This window comes from Thunnus thynnus, chromosome 5 (assembly GCF_963924715.1).
Source record: "Thunnus thynnus chromosome 5, fThuThy2.1, whole genome shotgun sequence".
NCBI lineage: Eukaryota > Metazoa > Chordata > Actinopteri > Scombriformes > Scombridae > Thunnus > Thunnus thynnus.
Window position 1 is genome coordinate 473,271 of NC_089521.1, and position 17,775 is coordinate 491,045.

Consider the following 17,775-nt stretch of genomic DNA (forward strand, 5'->3'; position numbering starts at 1 on the left):
ACCTCAGAAAAAAAATGGGGGACCTCCACAAATCTGGTTCATCCTTGAGAGCAATTTCCTGAAGGTACCATGCCTGAGGGTACCACGTTTATCTGTACAAACAATAGTACGCAAGTATAAACACCATGGGACCATCATACCGCTTAGGAAGGAGATGTGTTCTGTCTCCTAAAGATGAACATACTTTGGTGTGAAAAGTGCAAATCAATCCCAGAACAGCAGCAAAGGACCTTGTGAAGATGATGGAGGAAACAGGAACAAAAGTATCTATATCCACAGTAAAAACAAGTCCTATATCCTATATAACCTGAAAAAACGCACAGCAAGGAAGAAGCCGCTGCTTCAAAACTGCCATAAAAGAATCCAGACTACAGTGTGCAACTGCACATGGGGACAAAGATCTTACTTTTTGGAGAAATGTCCTCTGGTCTGATGAACCAAAACATGAAGTTTGGCCATAATGACCATCTTTATGTTTGGAGGAAAAAGAGGGACGCTCACAAGCCAAAGAACATCATCCCGGCCATTGAGGCACGAGAGTGGCAGCATCATGTTGTAGGGGTGGCTTGCTGTAGGAGGGACTGGTGCACTTCACAAAACAGATGGCATCATGAGGAAGGACAATTGAATGGATATATTGACGCAACATCTCAGGACATTAGCCAGGAAGTTAAAGCTTGGTTGCAAATGGGTCTTCCAAATGGACAATGACCCCAAGCACACTTCCAAAGTTGTGGCAAAAGGGCTTAATGACAACAAAGTCAAGATACTAAAGTGGCCATCACAAAGCCTTGACCTCAATCCAATAGAAAATTTGTGGGCAGAACTGAAAAAGCGTGTGCGTGCAAGGAAGCCTACAAATCTGACTCAGTTACACCAGTTCTGTCAAGAGGAATGGGCCAAAATTCCAGCAAGTTATTGTAAGAAGCTTGTGGAAGGCTACCCAAAATGTTTGACCCAAGTTGAACAAGTTTAAAGGCAATGCTACCAAATACTAAGTGTATGTGAACACCTGATCCTAAAGGGGATGTGATAAAAGAAATAAAAGCTGAAATAATTTCTCTCTACTATTATTCTGACATTTCACATTCTTAAAATAAAGCAGTGATCGTAACTGACCTAAGACAGGGAATGTTAACTATGATCAAAGGTCAGTGAAAAATTTAGTTTCAATGTATTTGGTTAAAGTGTATGTAAACTTCCGACTTCAACTGTATGTGTTTTTTATGTGCATCTAACTCATTTTCACTGATTCAACATTCAACAACAATAATATGAATCTCACCGTTGTTATTCCATCATGTGGAATTCAAATGTTTGGTCTGTTACTTGGAACTATTCTAAAGTTGAGCTAAAGTTAAGCGATGCTCTGTGTTTTGATATTCCGCTCTGGTCTGTGTCATGCACACACATGTTGTCCACACCACACCATTGAAGTCCACAAACAAGATAGAGAATGAATGGGAAGTTACCTCTCTCTCTCTCTTTAGCCCAAATGATGTAAATCAGTTGTAGCAATGGAGAACTTTAATCCCTGCAGATGTTTGTTTTTGTTGGCTAACTTCCCTGATTCACCTGTAAGACATAAAAAACTGTCTGACATCTTTTTACTTTATACCAAAAACAAAATCTCTTCATACAACATTGTGTACCACATTGGTGAACATAAAATATTGGACTGTACTAACATGCTTTGATAATGCATGTTTACTGATTTATTTTATGGAAATTTTGCTCTGGCCTCTTCTTTAAGTTTGTGTTCAGCATAATACCTTATTATCTCAATGAAACATACTGAAATTAATGTATATGTGACACAAAAAGGCAACTTATTATTTTGGCTGCTAAAAAATATGCTTGGCTGGAGGATTTTTTTTCATCAAACTTTCATTCAAAAGTTAATTTTGGACAGGTAGGTACTACTTGCAGGGCTGACTAGTGAGATACTGTGGCTAGCGAGCTAATCAGTAGCATGCTAGTACAAGCTAGTCACTTGTTGTGATAATTGACTTGATGCTGCCCATATATTACTTTTACAGTCAATCGACAAAAACTCACTTCTTACAGTAACAGTGACACAGAAATAAACTCAGCAGGCAGCCAGTAATAGTATCCGCAGGCTAACAAGCACTAAATGTACTGTCATACTCTGGTACATGATTGAATCTGGCAAGCCCCGAAGCCCCCAAGCGGTTTTTTTGGTATTCTTTGGCACATGGGTAGCACTTCAGCATGAACAGGAGAACGAGGGCTGGTGACGAGAGCTGGTATCATCAGCAAAGGAGCTGAATCAGGTCATATATACAAGTTTGTCGTGTGCATTGATCACAGCAGCGAGCACATTCCCCTGGTCAGCCCAGAAAGGAAAACATGTCAGTCACCACCTGCACTGCTGCAATGTTTTCGATTCAGAGTGTATTTCTTTGATGTTTCTGCTTTTGTTTTTGAATGTGTTTTATCATGAGGACTATATGTCATAAATAATGATACATAAAAAGTATGAAAACATAGGATGAAAACAAGATGTCATGCATCTAAATAGAATGGGGTGGGGTGTTGCTGTGTGGTCGCTATGTTACACTCACTTTTTAATGAGGAATGACAATGTTCACACTAGCCTCGACAGGCTGAACCAATGTGTACCGCACCAATGAGGTGTAAAAGCACCCTTAATTGCCCATAGGCATAGACAGTAAGTGTTATTGGTTTACTGCTCATGTTTGTCAAATTGATAGACTGGCAGTCTGTCCAGCTTGCAGTTTGCCTCTCACTGTGCTTTTGGACAAGCTCCAGTCCTATGTGAACATACACAGGATAAAGCAGGTAGAGAAAATATACGGATGGATGGTAACAGCAGATGGAGAAAATGCATCTATCCCAGGGAAGTCTACCCATGCTGATACAGACTCCCTAAGATACACAACATACCTAACTCGGGCCTATCATTAGCAGCATCATACCTGACATACACCATTGCCAAAAACACCTAAAAACTATTTTAGCTCCTTTTATTGACAACATTTCAAACCACATCCAAAACTCCAGGGACTCCAGGTTTAAAAGGTAAAACTAGACATAGATGAAAATAAGGTGTTCTTTTCCTTTCACATATGTATACTGACCACTGAGATAGTGAGGACCATAGAATACAATAATAATAATAGAAATAATAATAATAATAATAATAATAATAATAATAATAATAATAATAATAATAATAAACTTTATTTATATAGCACTTTTCAAAATAGAAGTGAGATTGGAAAGTGCTTTCATGGTTAAAACATGTACTACAATTAAGCAGTAAATAAAATCAAATACGACTGAATAAAATACCCCCGGTGTAAGATTAAAAATAATGATCATAAAATAAAAACAATAACAACAGTAGGAATAAAACAGATAAGACATGTTAGAAATAAAGCACTGTGGTATCAATTAAATAAACATTTTTGAGAAGTGATTTAAAAGATGTCACTGATTCTGCAGCCTCAGATTTTCAGGCAGGCAGTTCCAGAGTTGAGGGGCCTTGAATGCAAAAGCCCGGTCACCTTTAGTCTTGAGCCATGACTTAGGAACAGCCAAAAGAACCCTGCCTGAAGATCTGAGGCTGTGCTCTGGCTTGTAGGGAGTAATAACTCAGCAATGTAGCTGGGCACTAATCCATGAAGTGCTTTAAAGGTAATCAGTAAAATCTTAAAATCAATTAAAGCTGCAAGCAGCGTTGAATGGGCCCTCGCGCCTCTGTTCACGTCAGGCCGCAGTGTAGGGCTTCTGTTATGGGCATGTAGATGTCTTCAGACCCAGGCTGTTTTCAGACAGTGCAAGAAGATACACATCACTTCCTTTGTCCACTGTTTTGGCCGCTGCTGGGGCTGCTTTGCTGAAATTTCGAAGGAGGCGCTATTCAGCCGGTTTGCATCACTGATGGAATAATGTCATGTAGACGTGTTCAGGCCGGGAGAGGTTTGGTGCAGACTGGACCATTTACAATAAAGTTATAGCAACTTCCTCTGTCATGCCAAAACATCAAATCTCAACGGTGTGAGGATGAGAATTTTCTGCAGGGTGAGACATGGCTGTCTTGCTCACACCTGTGTCATCAAAATGATGCAAGTTTTGGGCCCATTCACTTGCATTTCAATTAGTAAATTGAGAACTCTTGATGAGTTTGTGTGTAAAACAAATTAATTACCTAATTTTCATCAAGTCTAATTTTAGAAAAGTAAAGACTTTTAACCCACATGACCTGGTCAAGGTTTGATTGAAATGTGTACTGTCAGGTGTGTAGAAACAATAAGTAACTGCAGCTGGACACAGAAAAATAATATATTTGAATGGAGAGTGTGAGTGAACTAGGTGCTTGGGCCCTAATAAAGGAAAAACTGCAGTACAGAGCTAAAAATTTAGTTTTGATTTTATTTTTCTGCAGCACTTTATCACTAAACTGTCACTCTCACTCCATTTTTTCCCTTCCCCTCATAGGTCATCCCCACTACTGAATTATACATATAAGACCTATAATTATTGTAAAATAAATGATAATAACACCAAACTTCATACAAAGTTTGTATATAATGTACTGTATGTATATAGACCTTTCTGCTGTATCCTACAAAAATGAGCTCCATTCAACCTCCGCACCCACCCCACCTCCTATTTTCTCTCTCTCCCTCTCAGTTGGAGAGGAGAATGTCACTCCTCTTGTGAAATCTCCTCATAAATCCCATGACTTTGGCCAAATCTTACACTAAAAATCACATTTTTTGGTAGGAAATTTCGTGGGGAATCCATTGATACAGGTTTGAAAGTGGTCAGACTTATAGTTTAGATGTCAGAAGCCTTTGTTTGACACAAAGTCCATGCCTCCTCCATTCATTTACATTGAAAGGGGTACATGTGATGTGATGTGGCACTGCAACTTTCAGGGCTTATAAAATCCAAACCGCTCGAGTTTTTAACAGCTTTTTTCAGCACAGTGTCATAAGTCATGTATTAAAATTTGAAGCTGATACCATTAACGCCCTCTGAGGAGATAGTGTTTGTTCAGAGGCCAAAATTGAGGCAAAGTCTTACATTGACAGGCTAATTGCAGACTTCCTGTTGGATTTAGGTCAGGGGTGTCAGTGTATGATTTGTAGGTCTTGATGAGATGAATAATTGAGTTTTAGTTTGATCTCTCTATGACATTCCTACGGGCCGTGGCGTCCATTTTAGTTACATAGGTGGCACTAGAGAGCACATTTTGTCACTTTGGGGGTTAATTTTTTACATTTTATCAAATTTTTTATCGCACCTGATGTGTGTGCCAAATTTGGTGAGTTTCTGAGCATGTTTAGGGAGTAAAATTTAGGGTTTAAGTAGCAGAATAATAAAGAACGAAAGAAAGAAAGAAACAAACAAACACACAAAACACAAGACGGCCTTCGCCCTTTAGGTTCGGGCCCTAATTATAAAATTGGCTGGTAACCAGTGAAGAAAGGTTAAAACAGGAGTGATATGATCTTGTCCTCTTGTATTTGATAAAAGCCGCACAGCTCCGTTTTGCACTAGCTGAAGGCGTGAGATTGTTTTTCGGCTTAACCCTGAATACAATGAATTACAATAGTCCAACCAAGATGATATAAAGGCATGTATGGCCTTCACAAGATCAGGTCGAGAGAGAAAGACTTGATTTCTGAGATAATCATGCTTGGCTTGGCTTAAACATCAACTACTTCAATAACAATGACAGAAAAGTGGTTGCACCATGGGTTCACCAGTGTCTCCCATTTTGACCATATGGAGGATGGCGAAAGGAGTTCCCTTTTGGGAACAGCATCTAACTATTGCTTCATGTCCATCACATCGGGTCAAGATCAATGTCCATGAAGTGCATTCAGGTGTTGAACCAATGAAAAGTAAATAAAAGAAGATTTGAGATATGAGAAAATGAAAAGACATGAGGAATGGCAGTTAAGACCTGCAGATGTGTGGCAAAAGGAAGGGAAAACCTGTGGAAAGAGTATGCTTCCATATAGGGCACAAGGGCTCACTGAAAATTATGTCAAACATATGCTATAGCCTTTTGCAATCACCATGTCTCAGCCCAGTTAAACACCTATGGGAGATTTTGGAGTGGGTGTTAAGTACAACATATACAGGCATATCACATGCCCACCAAACACAATATAGACAGAAGTAGTAAAGGTATGATAGCTGGCATGTGTTGATTTGATAAATGTGATAAAATGGCTGCTTTTGTGGAGAGTTGGGTTGGAAAATAGGACAGTTTACATGTATCCTGATACAAACAGATACATCAAGACACTGCTGGTACATCTTGCCATGTAGCCAGCACTCTGAGCCACCATCATCAAAACAGAAAGTGAGGGAATATGTTTTAGAGGAATGCTGTTCATCCCCCCAGTAGAGTTCCTTAAAGAATATATGACAAGGAGACCTGAAGCTGTTCTGAAGGCACGTGGTGAAACAGCAAATTACCATCAGCCTATCATGTCAAAATGAAACTGCTGTTCAAGTGCAAATTTCTGGTTGCAAAGGGAAAGATTTACAACTGTATGAGTCAACGAGGATTGTGTGGAGTTAAGTTCGGTCTCCATGAGAGGATAGGAATAGAAACTGGCAATGAACTGGCAACCAGTATTCAAACCAAAGAATACAGAGAAAATTGCAATATTAGCGCACACACAAATACCAGACACATTACAACCAAAGGTACCACCAAAAATGTCATACACTGCAAATTCAGAAGTCAGGCATTGTTGAGTAGAAAAAAAAAACTATTCATTGGCTCTCTCCCTCTGTCTCATTCATTCATTCAGCCCGTCATTTCTTTCTGTCTTCCATCAGCCAGCAGGTGGCTGCAAAATGAGAATGGGGTCAACCTCTCCTCATTTACCTAACAAAAGACTGAAAAAGAGAGAGAGAGAAAGAGGAGCTGATGGCGGTCAGAGAGAGAAAGAGTAAATCTAAGACAGATGACTCTAAAACTCTCACTCTAAAAAGTTATATTCCATTACATCTTACACAATCCACATCATGTCAGCTGCTATCAATTACTGTCTGCATCAAACTATATTATGGGAACTCTAATGATCAGCATTTAGAGAGTCATCAATGATGGCTTCCTACCTTCCATCACTGAAACAAGAGAGTGTGTGTGTGTGTGTGTGTGTGTGTGTGTGTGTGTGTGTGTGTGTGTATAAGGTGATGTACCACACCCTCACAGGAGAAAAAGGTTTCTAAAGGCTTTTTAACAGCTTCAGCATTCATCCAGACCTGCCTGTTCATCTCATTCAGCTCACATGAAATGGAATTTAGAGATAGAGTTAGCATTTGGAGATAGATATGTCTATATTAATTGCAGTTGTTTTGCATCTTTTTCGGTTAACAATTCAATTCAATTTTATTTATATAGCGCCAAATCACAACAAAAGTCATCTCAGGGCACTTTTCACATAGAGCAGGTCTAGACCATAGTCTTTAATTTACAGAGAGAGAGACCCAACAATTCCCCCATGAACAAGCACTTGGCGACAGCAGTAAGGAAAAACTCCCTTTTAATGGGAAGAAACCTCAAGCAGAACCCGGCTCTAGGTGGGCAGCCATCTGCTTTGACCAGTTGGATTGAGAGAGAGAGAAGGGGGTGGGGGGTTTGGGACACAGAGAAGCAGAACAACAACAGCAACAACAACAACAACAATAACAATAGATACATGACTAGCAACAACAAACAGCAACAACAGCAGGAACAGCTGGAGAAGGACAGAAGGAGGACAAAAGGAGGACATCCCCACGCCGGCACGGTTTATGGGGTTTCCTGCAGATGAGAAAGCAGCAATAACTGTAAATGGCTGCAGGTGTTTGAAAACTGCACCTGAACTTCTGTATTTTGATCATGCTAATGATGAAGGCAGGCTGTCTTACTCATTTCGTCAATCACACTCATCCCCACACATATACCAACTAGGCAACTATACAAAATATTATAGAAACCACCAAAAGAACGATGGTGCAGGTTATATTTTCTTAAAGCACCATTGTTCTGCTGTTGAACATATTCAAATTGCTTTACTAATTTTTCAGTTTTTCTGAACTGCTATAACACGAAACCCCATTCTTCAAACCAAATGCTCAGTGGCCTGAACTCATTTATTGAATCGATCAATCTTTTGGCAGAACCTTTCACCTAGTATGAAACAATTTGCAGATCTCATTTACTCTTTTTGCAAAACTCTAAAAAAATTCTCACTCACTAAAACACATTTTACATTGTGACACTTCTGATGCATAATGGTAACCACAGGTGGCAGATGTCCACAATTACAGCACAAATGATATCATGAATCATGATAAATGAATCATAGCTTAGACACTACAACTCTAAATTGTTCACACTTATTGCTAATGATGTCATGAAACCAATATAAGTCGGTTCAGAATGCACAGGCGGCACAGGTGAGTTGAAGGTTGATACCAACAATGGATGGAAACAATCTGAGAGGCAGAGGAGAAAGAGTGTGTGTAAGAGGTGGTGGACAAGGAGAAAGAAGATGAGGACAAGGAAGGGCAAGACCAAGAACAGTAATTTCAGATCAAATTCGAGCAACTGTGATATACCATGTTCTTGTTCAACAAATGACAGTGAGGGAAGCAAGACAAAGAGTACAACACAATCTCAGCAGATATTCTATGGCCACTGTTGGGACGGGCAGTAGTGCGTTTGATTATTAGCAATAATTCAGATATTGTTAACCTTAATCAATAATTCGGGCATCAACTGTTGGATCTGTGAGGAACACAGTTGATTGTTTGCAATAATTATCAATTATCAAAGATAATTAACTAATTATAACAATTAATAGAATTATTAAAATGAATTAACAAATACGTGGCACCACCCGGAAACCGGGACCAATAACCAAACCAGGTAGTCTCATAAATGGGAGTTCACCTAGGATGTTAATATCTGAGAGATATCAACACTCAAGGGTGAACAAAGAAGGGTGAATTCGAGCTCTGACTCCTTCAATCAGCCACTTTTCACAATGTTACACACAATAATGACAGAAGAACTTCTCTTTAAAGATATAACAGTGTTTATTAAACTTAGCAAAATTAACAAAGTTAACAAATGCTTCATTCAATAAACAACTATTCTAAAATCTAATCATACCAAACAAAACACAACAGCTATGTAAAGGGTTGAACACACGCAGGGGAATGCATGTGTGTGTGTGCGTGCGTGTGTGAGCGTGTGTGTGTGTCAAGATGGCGACGGGGCCTGATGTGCTGACGTCGTCGGTCTGCGACGCGGACGTGACTATGGGAGGAAGTCACGTCGCATGAGAACCGGATGGCAGAAATATGGCGGTGTCTTGGTTAGACAGAAGCAAGATGGCGCCGTCTGGTGGTCGGCGTCTTGCACTCACCCACTTCTGTGAAAAACACACGTGTCTAATGGCGGATAAGGAAAGACAAAGCGAAGCTTTGTCCGACATTATCTGACCATCAGATGTGCAAGAAGATGTCGATGCGTGTATGTGTGTGCGCGCGCGTGTATGTGTTAGTCAGAAGAGAGGGAAGAAGGAGAGAAAGCGATCGGGAGAGGAAGAGAAGCGGTTCCTTTGTCCACAGACAGCGTGTGTACGACTGACAGTCTGTAACGCACGTTGTCTGGTTTCTGACCGACAAAGCAACTTACTTTCTCCCTCACGATGGCACAAACACAGCAGTAGTCCCAAGCGGGACAAACACGAAACAGTCTAGCGTGGTGAACACAACTAAACAGGCAGCAAACTTAAAATACTCCTAAGAGTAAACAGAGAAAAATGGACTCGGCGGTCCGTCAACAGCACAACAAAACAATAGCAAAGCTAAAAGCTAAATGCTAAACAACAGCAACTGATGCTGATAGGAACACACAACTAACACTGCCTCTGCTCAGACTTATGCCTTTTACTTGGTCCCTTCAGAAAGCGAGCAGGGTGTGTGTGTAGTCCGTCTTTATGTCGGGCTTTGTCCTGGGCTCGGATGCAGACAGTGGCCGTTCTCGCATGGTCGGCGAAAAGCACGGCAGCTGGCTCTCAGCGGCGTGGCGGAGAGAACAGCAGAGTCGACTCGGTGAAGAAGTTTCTTCTCTTCCCTCTCGAGGGAATTTGAGGATGCTGGTTGCAGCAGCGGTCTCTCTCGGATCCGGGAATGTGTTCGGGTGAACACGGGTGAAGTCTCGTCTCATCCGGCGAGGGGAGTCTTCGATGAGGGGAAAACACGTGCGTGGGGTACCCCCTTTAGTCAGCTGACTCACAGAGGAACAGGAGTTACCCCTAGCTCAGTGACATGGGAAAGGCGTGTGCTTCAGGGCACGTTCAGTTTTTAAAGGGGCGGTGATGTCATGGCTGCGTCATCAGGACGCTCCGCTGTGCAGGAGCGTCTCCGCCAATGAGACTGTATGTTGACTGTTCCCTGCTGAGGTGTGAAAATCGCAAAGCATCCTTGGAAATGGAGTTTGCAATGGACTCCCATTGTCTGTCAGCAGCATTTTGGCGCTATTCCTTTGTCTCGGGGGAAACAAAGGAACAAGCACCTCGTGGTCAGGCCTGACAGGTTACATGTAGGCCCTCTCTGTGTGACCTCATGGTTTGAGGCCCAACACTATGCTAATTTTAGTCCCTCCCAAATTGATAATCTTGTTGACAGTGCTGCAGGCTCATTGCAAATAACACTCAACTCCAGCGCCCCCTTAAAAAGGAAAATAATAAAACATAAGAGGTTAGCTCCATGGTATAACTCCCAAACCCGCAAATTAAAGCAAACATCACAAAAATTGGAAAGGATTTGGCGTTCCACCAAAGTGGAAGAATCTCGCTCAGTCTGGCAAGATAGTCTTAAAACATAGGAAGGCTCTCTGTAATACCAGAGCCACCTATTACTCCATTAATTGAGGAGAATAAAAATAGCCCTAGGCTTCTTTTCAGCACTTTGGCCAAGCTGACAAAGAGTCATAACTCTATTAATCCATGTATTCCAATGGCTCTCTGTAGTAATGACTTCATGAGCTTCTTTAATGATAAAATTTTAACAATTAGAGACAAAATTCAACAGTCTCTGCCCTCAACAGGCACTGATTTATCCACAAACTCAAGAACCCAAGAGGCAGCCGTGAAACCTGACATACATTTGGACTGTTTTTCTCCGGTTGACCTTCCTGAACTAACTTCAACAATTTCTTCATCCAAACCTTCAACCTGTCTCTTAGACACCATCCCAACTAGGCTGCTTAAGGAAGTCTTACCCTTAATTAGCACTTCCATACTAAATATGATCAATCTGTCTTTAGTAACAGGCTATGTACCACAGTCCTTTAAAGTAGCTGTAATTAAACCTGTTCTTAAGAAGTCTACTCTCGACTAAGGCGTCTTAGCCAACTATAGACCAATATCTAACCTTCCCTTCCTCTCTAAGATCCTTGAGAAAGCAGTTGCCAATCAGTTGTGTAACTTTCTAGATAACAATAGTTTATTTGAGGATTTTCAGTCAGGATTTAGAGCGCATCATAGCACAGAGACAGCACTGGTGAAGGTCACAAATGACCTCCTGACTGCGTCAGACAAAGGACTTATCTCTGTACTTGTCTTGTTAGATCTTAGTGCCGCATTTGACACAATTGATCATCAAATCCTATTACACAGACTAGAACATTTAATTGGCATTAAAGGAACTGCATTAAGCTGGTTTAAGTCCTATTTATCAGATCGTTTTCAGTTTGTACATGTTAATGATGAATCCTCCATGAAAGCAAAAGTTAGACACGGAGTTCCACAAGGTTCTGTTCTTGGACCAATACTATTCACTTTGTATATGCTTCCTTTAGGTGATATTATCCGTAAACACTCCATAAATTTTCATTGCTATGCAGATGATATTTATCAATGAAGCCTGATGAAACCAATCAGCTAACTAGACTCCAAGCATGCCATAAGGACATAAAGACCTGGATGACCTGCAATTTTCTGCTACTAAACTCAGACAAAACTGAAGTTATTGTGCTTGGCCCTAAACACCTTAGAAACACATTATCTAATGATTTAGCTAATCTAGATGGCATTACCCTGGCCTCCAGCTGCACCGCAAGGAATCTGGGAGTTCTTTTTGATCAGGATATGTCCTTCAACTCCTACATAAAACAAATTTCAAGGACTGCCTTTTTTCACTTACGTAATATTGCAAAAATCAGGCACATCCTGTCTCAACAAGATGCAGAAAAAATAGTCCATGCATTTATTACTTCTAGGCTGGATTACTGCAACTCATTATTATCAGGCTGCCCTAACAAGTCTCTAAAGACTCTCCAGCTGGTTCAGAATGCAGCTGCACGTGTGCTGACTAAAACTAGAGAAAGAGATCATATTTCCCCCATCTTAGCTTTGCTGCATTGGCTTCCAGTAAAATCAAGAATAGAATTCAAAATCCTTCTCCTCACCTACAAAGCCCTTAACGGTCAGGCACCATTATATCTTAAAGAGCTCATAGTACTCTATTTCCCCACTAGAGCACTGCACTCCCAAAATGCAGGCTAAAGTCGCCAAAAGTAGAATGGGAGGCAGAGCCTTCAGCTATCAGGCTCCTCTCCTGGAACCATCTTCCAGATTAGGTCCGGGGTGCAGACACCCTCTCTATGTTTAAGAGTAGGCTTAAAACTTTCCTTTTTGATAAAGCTTATAGTTAGGGCCGACCAGGCTCGCCTTGGACCAGCCCTTAGTTATGCTGCTATAGGCCTAGACTGCCGGTGGACTTCCATTGATGCACTGAGCTCCTCTCTCCTCTTCTCCATCTGTATGTATCCTTTTACCATTAATGCATGTTACTAACTTGACTTCTTCCCCGGAGTTCTTTGTGCTTTCTCATCCCCAGGAAACCACATGGACCATGCTGAAGTTTTGGCGTCCTTCCTCTGTCCTTCTCCAGCTGTTGCTGTTTGATGCTGCTAGTCATGTGTCTGTTGTTGTTGTTGTTGCTGTTCTGCTTCTCTGTGCCACCCTCCACCTCTCACCCTCTTCTCTCTCTCTGAACCCAACCGGTCAAAGCAGATGGCCGCCTACCTAGAGCCAGGTTCTGTATGAGGTTTCTTCCCATTAAAAGGGAGTTTTTCCTTACCGCTGTCACCAAGTGCTTGCTCATGGGGGAATTGTAGGGTCTCTCTCTCTGTAAATTAAAGAGTATGGTCTAGACCTGCTCCATGTGAAAAGTGCCCTGAGATGACTTTTGTTGTGATTTGGCACTATATAAATAAAATTGAACAGAAAAATTGAATCCTGATGATGTCATAGTGATGGGTTATCTTGGCTTGAGCTTGGAGACTACAAATTTATAACAGAGGGTCACTGTTATATTTCCTTGCATTGATGTGCATCAACACTCAAGGAAAACAGCTATTTCATTACTTTGGCTCCCCAGATTGCTACACTGCCGCTGCCAGTTTCCAACTACTTAATCTGTATAACACAAATTGGGTTTATTTCCTTGACTGCCCTGGTTTGGTATCTTGGTGTGGTACAGTGTCCCACAAGAAATCTGGAGAGGCTGTTTTCTGTTTTTATGGCCCTAATCTGTGGGCCCTCCAACACCCTCCCCCTGGATCGTAGAACAGCATATTCCCTTGGAATTTTTACAGGGAAATTTAAAGACCTAATTTTTTAATTTGGCTTTTAATTTAGGTAAACGTTACTCATATAATGGTTAATGTTTTTTAACATTATGTTATGTTATCTTTGCATGAAAGGTGCTATACAAATAAAATATTATTATTATTGTTGTTGTTGTTGTTGTTGTTAATAATTTATGGTGATCTGCGGGAAGACTGTGGAGGACTGATACATCCACAAAGGCAGCCAGTAAGATGCTGAACTTTAAAATCATTTCAGAGACTGTTTCCCTGGTGAAGGTCAGTGCTGCTACCAAACCAGTTTGGGTTTTGCACTAGCTTTATGCAATGGAGGTCAGTAGCCCATTTATGAGTTGCTCGATAATTTAACTCTTTAGTGTTCATGTGTGCAAGATGGGTTGGCTATTTTCTATATTCTATTGTCTTTTGGTTGTAAATCTATTTGTGAATCTGGTGATGCTTGTCAAGTAGAAGCATGGGGAATGGTGATGATAAAAAGTATTGATTGTTAACTGCATTTGAAGTACATTCTGGTTTACTTTTGATCACAGATGTGGTGAGATAATGAATGATACAACCATGAATAGTAGTTAGTTGCATCAGCTTTTACCTACAGTATGTAATGGGCTTATGATAGCTTAAAAAGGGTTGTTTAAAAGGGACTGCATAATTTAATACTACTTAAAATAAATTGTTGTTAAGCCAGAAGTATGACAGCAGTGGACATTAGCTTTATTTACTTTTAATGTGAGAAAATGTATAAATTCGGTGAAAGAAGAGACTGATGCTTAATGTTTTCTTGCAAATTTTTACAAATGCGTATGTATTTTTTGTTGCCTACTATAAATTCATTTGCAGTAGCATATGTATATATATATATTTTTTGTTTTCAATTTTTTTGTATTCAAAGATTTTTTACTGACTAATGGAACTAATGGAACTATATAACCGAATTATAAAACTAAACCGCTGAAAGGAAAAGCTGTATGGTCATTGAGTGGAATCCATTTAAAAACCTTCAAGTAGATGCATCAGTCTCTTTCAAGTGGGGAAGCTGCACATACTCTTAAAACATAACTTGACACATACAAAATATTAGACCACATTTTAAGCTCTACTTTTATTTTACATATGGCACCACAGAGGTATTTAACTGCAGATGGTTAATTGTATGGATCATTGCAATGCAGAATAAAATCACAAACTACTACGTGCACAAAACATTCATGGTTACTGGACCATCACTATGTCCAGAAAGGGGAATTCAAGGAAGTAAACCAACGGAATTCAACTTCCAATCTTCAGTGATTATCAATTTGGCACACTGGATGGTGTGATTGCCACTCCTGGAGGGAGCCAAGCCCTGCACCATCATTGCCTGGGCCCACTTTTCAGGAAAAGTGGTTTTCACTAACCGTGGTGAGGCAATGTCATTTGTGAACAATGACTTAAAGAACATGTCCTAAGAACTTTGATGCCACTCTGTGTGTTTATATAGAGGGTCAATTATACTATTTTGACATGACTTTTTGCCATTCAGATAGTCCAGTTTGACTTTATGCAACCACAGGATTCTTTTTCTATGTGAGACTGTCCATTTGTTTCATTTACTCCAATCAGCCATGATTGGCAGCGGAGTTGAGCTAGCTTCTTTCTTTAGTTAGATACCGTTCTTCTGGGAGCTACTCACTGGACTTGGGTTTAGCAGTTCCAGGCTTAGAGGGACATTTGTGCTTCATTTGGGGAATCACAAAATGCACAAGAAACATTGCGTAGGATGCAGCAGTGCATCCCGCACAATGTTTATATTAATAAATATAGTTATTATCACATTAATTATTTCCAGAATATGTAGACTCTCCCCAATCCATGCATCTCATGAGATCATATGTGACTCACAGCCAGAGATAATAGGCTGAGAAGACAGCTTGCCCGGCTCACAGTGCATGATTGGTGGACTTGTGCGTCTGTCTTTTGAAACTAACCAATTGACAAGGTTAGGATGACACACACGTCACAGCCTCTCACCCAACAGTCACCGTGTTTTAATTCACATGATGAAGAGCAATACGAACATAAAAGAGATCCATTTGCAGATGGGTGAGTGTAATATTGAACTTTGTGGGTAAATGTGACCATCTTGGCTAAATGCTGCTTCTATGAGCAATTCGTAGAATTAATTTGTGTAAAAATAGTCATAAACTTTGTTTGACAAAATTTGCTGTCCATTGGTAAAGGTTTGCTCTGTGTAAAAGTTATTTCCTATTTCCTTTTGAATGATCTTAGCAATAATGAATGTTCTTCATTGTTTTGTTTTGTTTTTCTTTTTACAGAGAGGATTCATAGGTGCCAGGGCCACCCCCTCCTTCCTTCCTGCCTTCCACATCACAGTCATCCTCAGAATAAATGCCTCCACCAGCACAAATACCTTACATCTGTGTGTTTTTAATTTGAAAGTGTGAATAAAAATTTGTTTGAAATAGAAACTGTAATGCTTATTTGTTCATGTTATCTCAGTCCCTCATTTGGTGATAGAGTGACAGACAGCACTTCTATTCAAAAAACGATGACAAAATTTAATTGACATTTTTCATACATTTATCTATTATTTTATTCATATATAATACTACTTTTGTGAGCCTAAGACTTTGGTAAACCCCTTTCAAGCACAAAAACAACTGGTTCACATGAGTAAAGGTATGTTTTCACATGAGATATGAAGAATTTCTAATTTTCAGATTTTGGGCCACATGATCTCTTTACACAGTGCTGTACGTCAAAATTGTGACTCATATTTCAGAAAGCTGAGATTGTTCTCAAAATTTTGATATGAAACACTTGAGTATTACTGTATAGGCAAGTGCCTTTAAAAAGCAAATTTAATAAGATATATAAAAATTGGGAATACCATTAGACCCCAGAGGGGTGGGTAGGGAGCATGTTCATGGGTTTGTTAAAGTGTGCTATTGTATACCATAGTATATGGTTTTTATGTTTTGTGTTTTACTCTGCTATTTTGGGTGGATGCTAGATTGTCTTCATCTCTGAGTGAAAGGTGCAGTGTTTAGGATTTAGTGGCATCTAACAGTGAGGTTGCAGATTGCAACAAAATGCATCCTAACATTGGTCTCATGGAATGTGAAGTGTTTCAGCCATGTAATTAAAAGGTGTTGCATTTTCTTGCATCTGAAATCATGGAAGCCAGACATTTTTCTCAAGGAAATGCATATTAGTGTAAATGAACAGTGCAGACTGAGAGCAAATTGGATTTCTCAGGTTTTCCAAGCACCTTTTACTCACAAGGCCAAAGGTGTTGCTATTCTTTTTAGTAAAAATATCTTGTTTCGCCTTGATTCTATGACAGCGGACCCATAGGCAGGTATCACGTCATATAAACTTGTTTATATTTCAAAATATTGTTGCTATTGTGCTTCTGTGTCTTTCTTTCCCCCTCCCACTTTCTTTGTCAACCTAACCGGTCAAGGCAGATGGCTGCACACCTCAGTCATACCTTCAAAGCAGGTTATCCAGCCTGCAGGGCCTGGGCAACAGGTTCTTTAAAATGCCTGTAGCAAAGAGGCAAAACTGATCAGTAAAAGTCTTTAAAAGTGTTCCATCAAGGTTTAAACAAAGTCAACTTTACAACATACCTTCCAGGAGACTAGCCTCTTCCCCAGCCACATGGGACAAAATGCATCAAGAGTGAGATCTGTGTGCTACCTCTATATATCTGCTCTTAATGAGACAATAGTCTCCAGGTGTGTGTGTCTGCCAGTGAGAGGCAGAGGGAGGAGGAGCTTCCATGGAGGGAGAAAACTGAGATGGTGGCATTATAAGCCTATCTATCACAGAAGCAAATTTGCTTGCCTCTAAAATTAAATTGTGATCAGGTAATAATTAAAGTTCTGGCCACAAAATTGAGTAGCCATACCTCAAAAATTGTATCAGACTAGATTTATCCCTGATAGAATTTCATTCAGTAATGTTTATCTGCTTTTGCATAAGCTATATTCAGGTAATGAAAAGGACACACAAGCTGCCATTTTATCTCTCGTTGCTCAGAGAGCATTTGATTAGATTGAATGCCCTTATATGTTTGAGACATTGAA

At 40.1% G+C, this 17,775-nt stretch overlaps 1 long non-coding RNA gene across 1 annotated transcript; it reads right to left on the bottom strand.

Annotated features, from left to right (window-relative positions):
* Window positions 1–1,477: 1,477 nt before the first annotated feature.
* On the bottom strand, window positions 1,478–17,454 carry LOC137182434 (uncharacterized). The gene is made up of 3 exons (XR_010928330.1): window positions 17,317–17,454; window positions 17,178–17,232; window positions 1,478–1,575 (listed from the first exon to the last, which is right to left on the bottom strand). It is a non-coding gene; the product is annotated as an uncharacterized lncRNA (long non-coding RNA).
* Window positions 17,455–17,775: the final 321 nt, after the last annotated feature.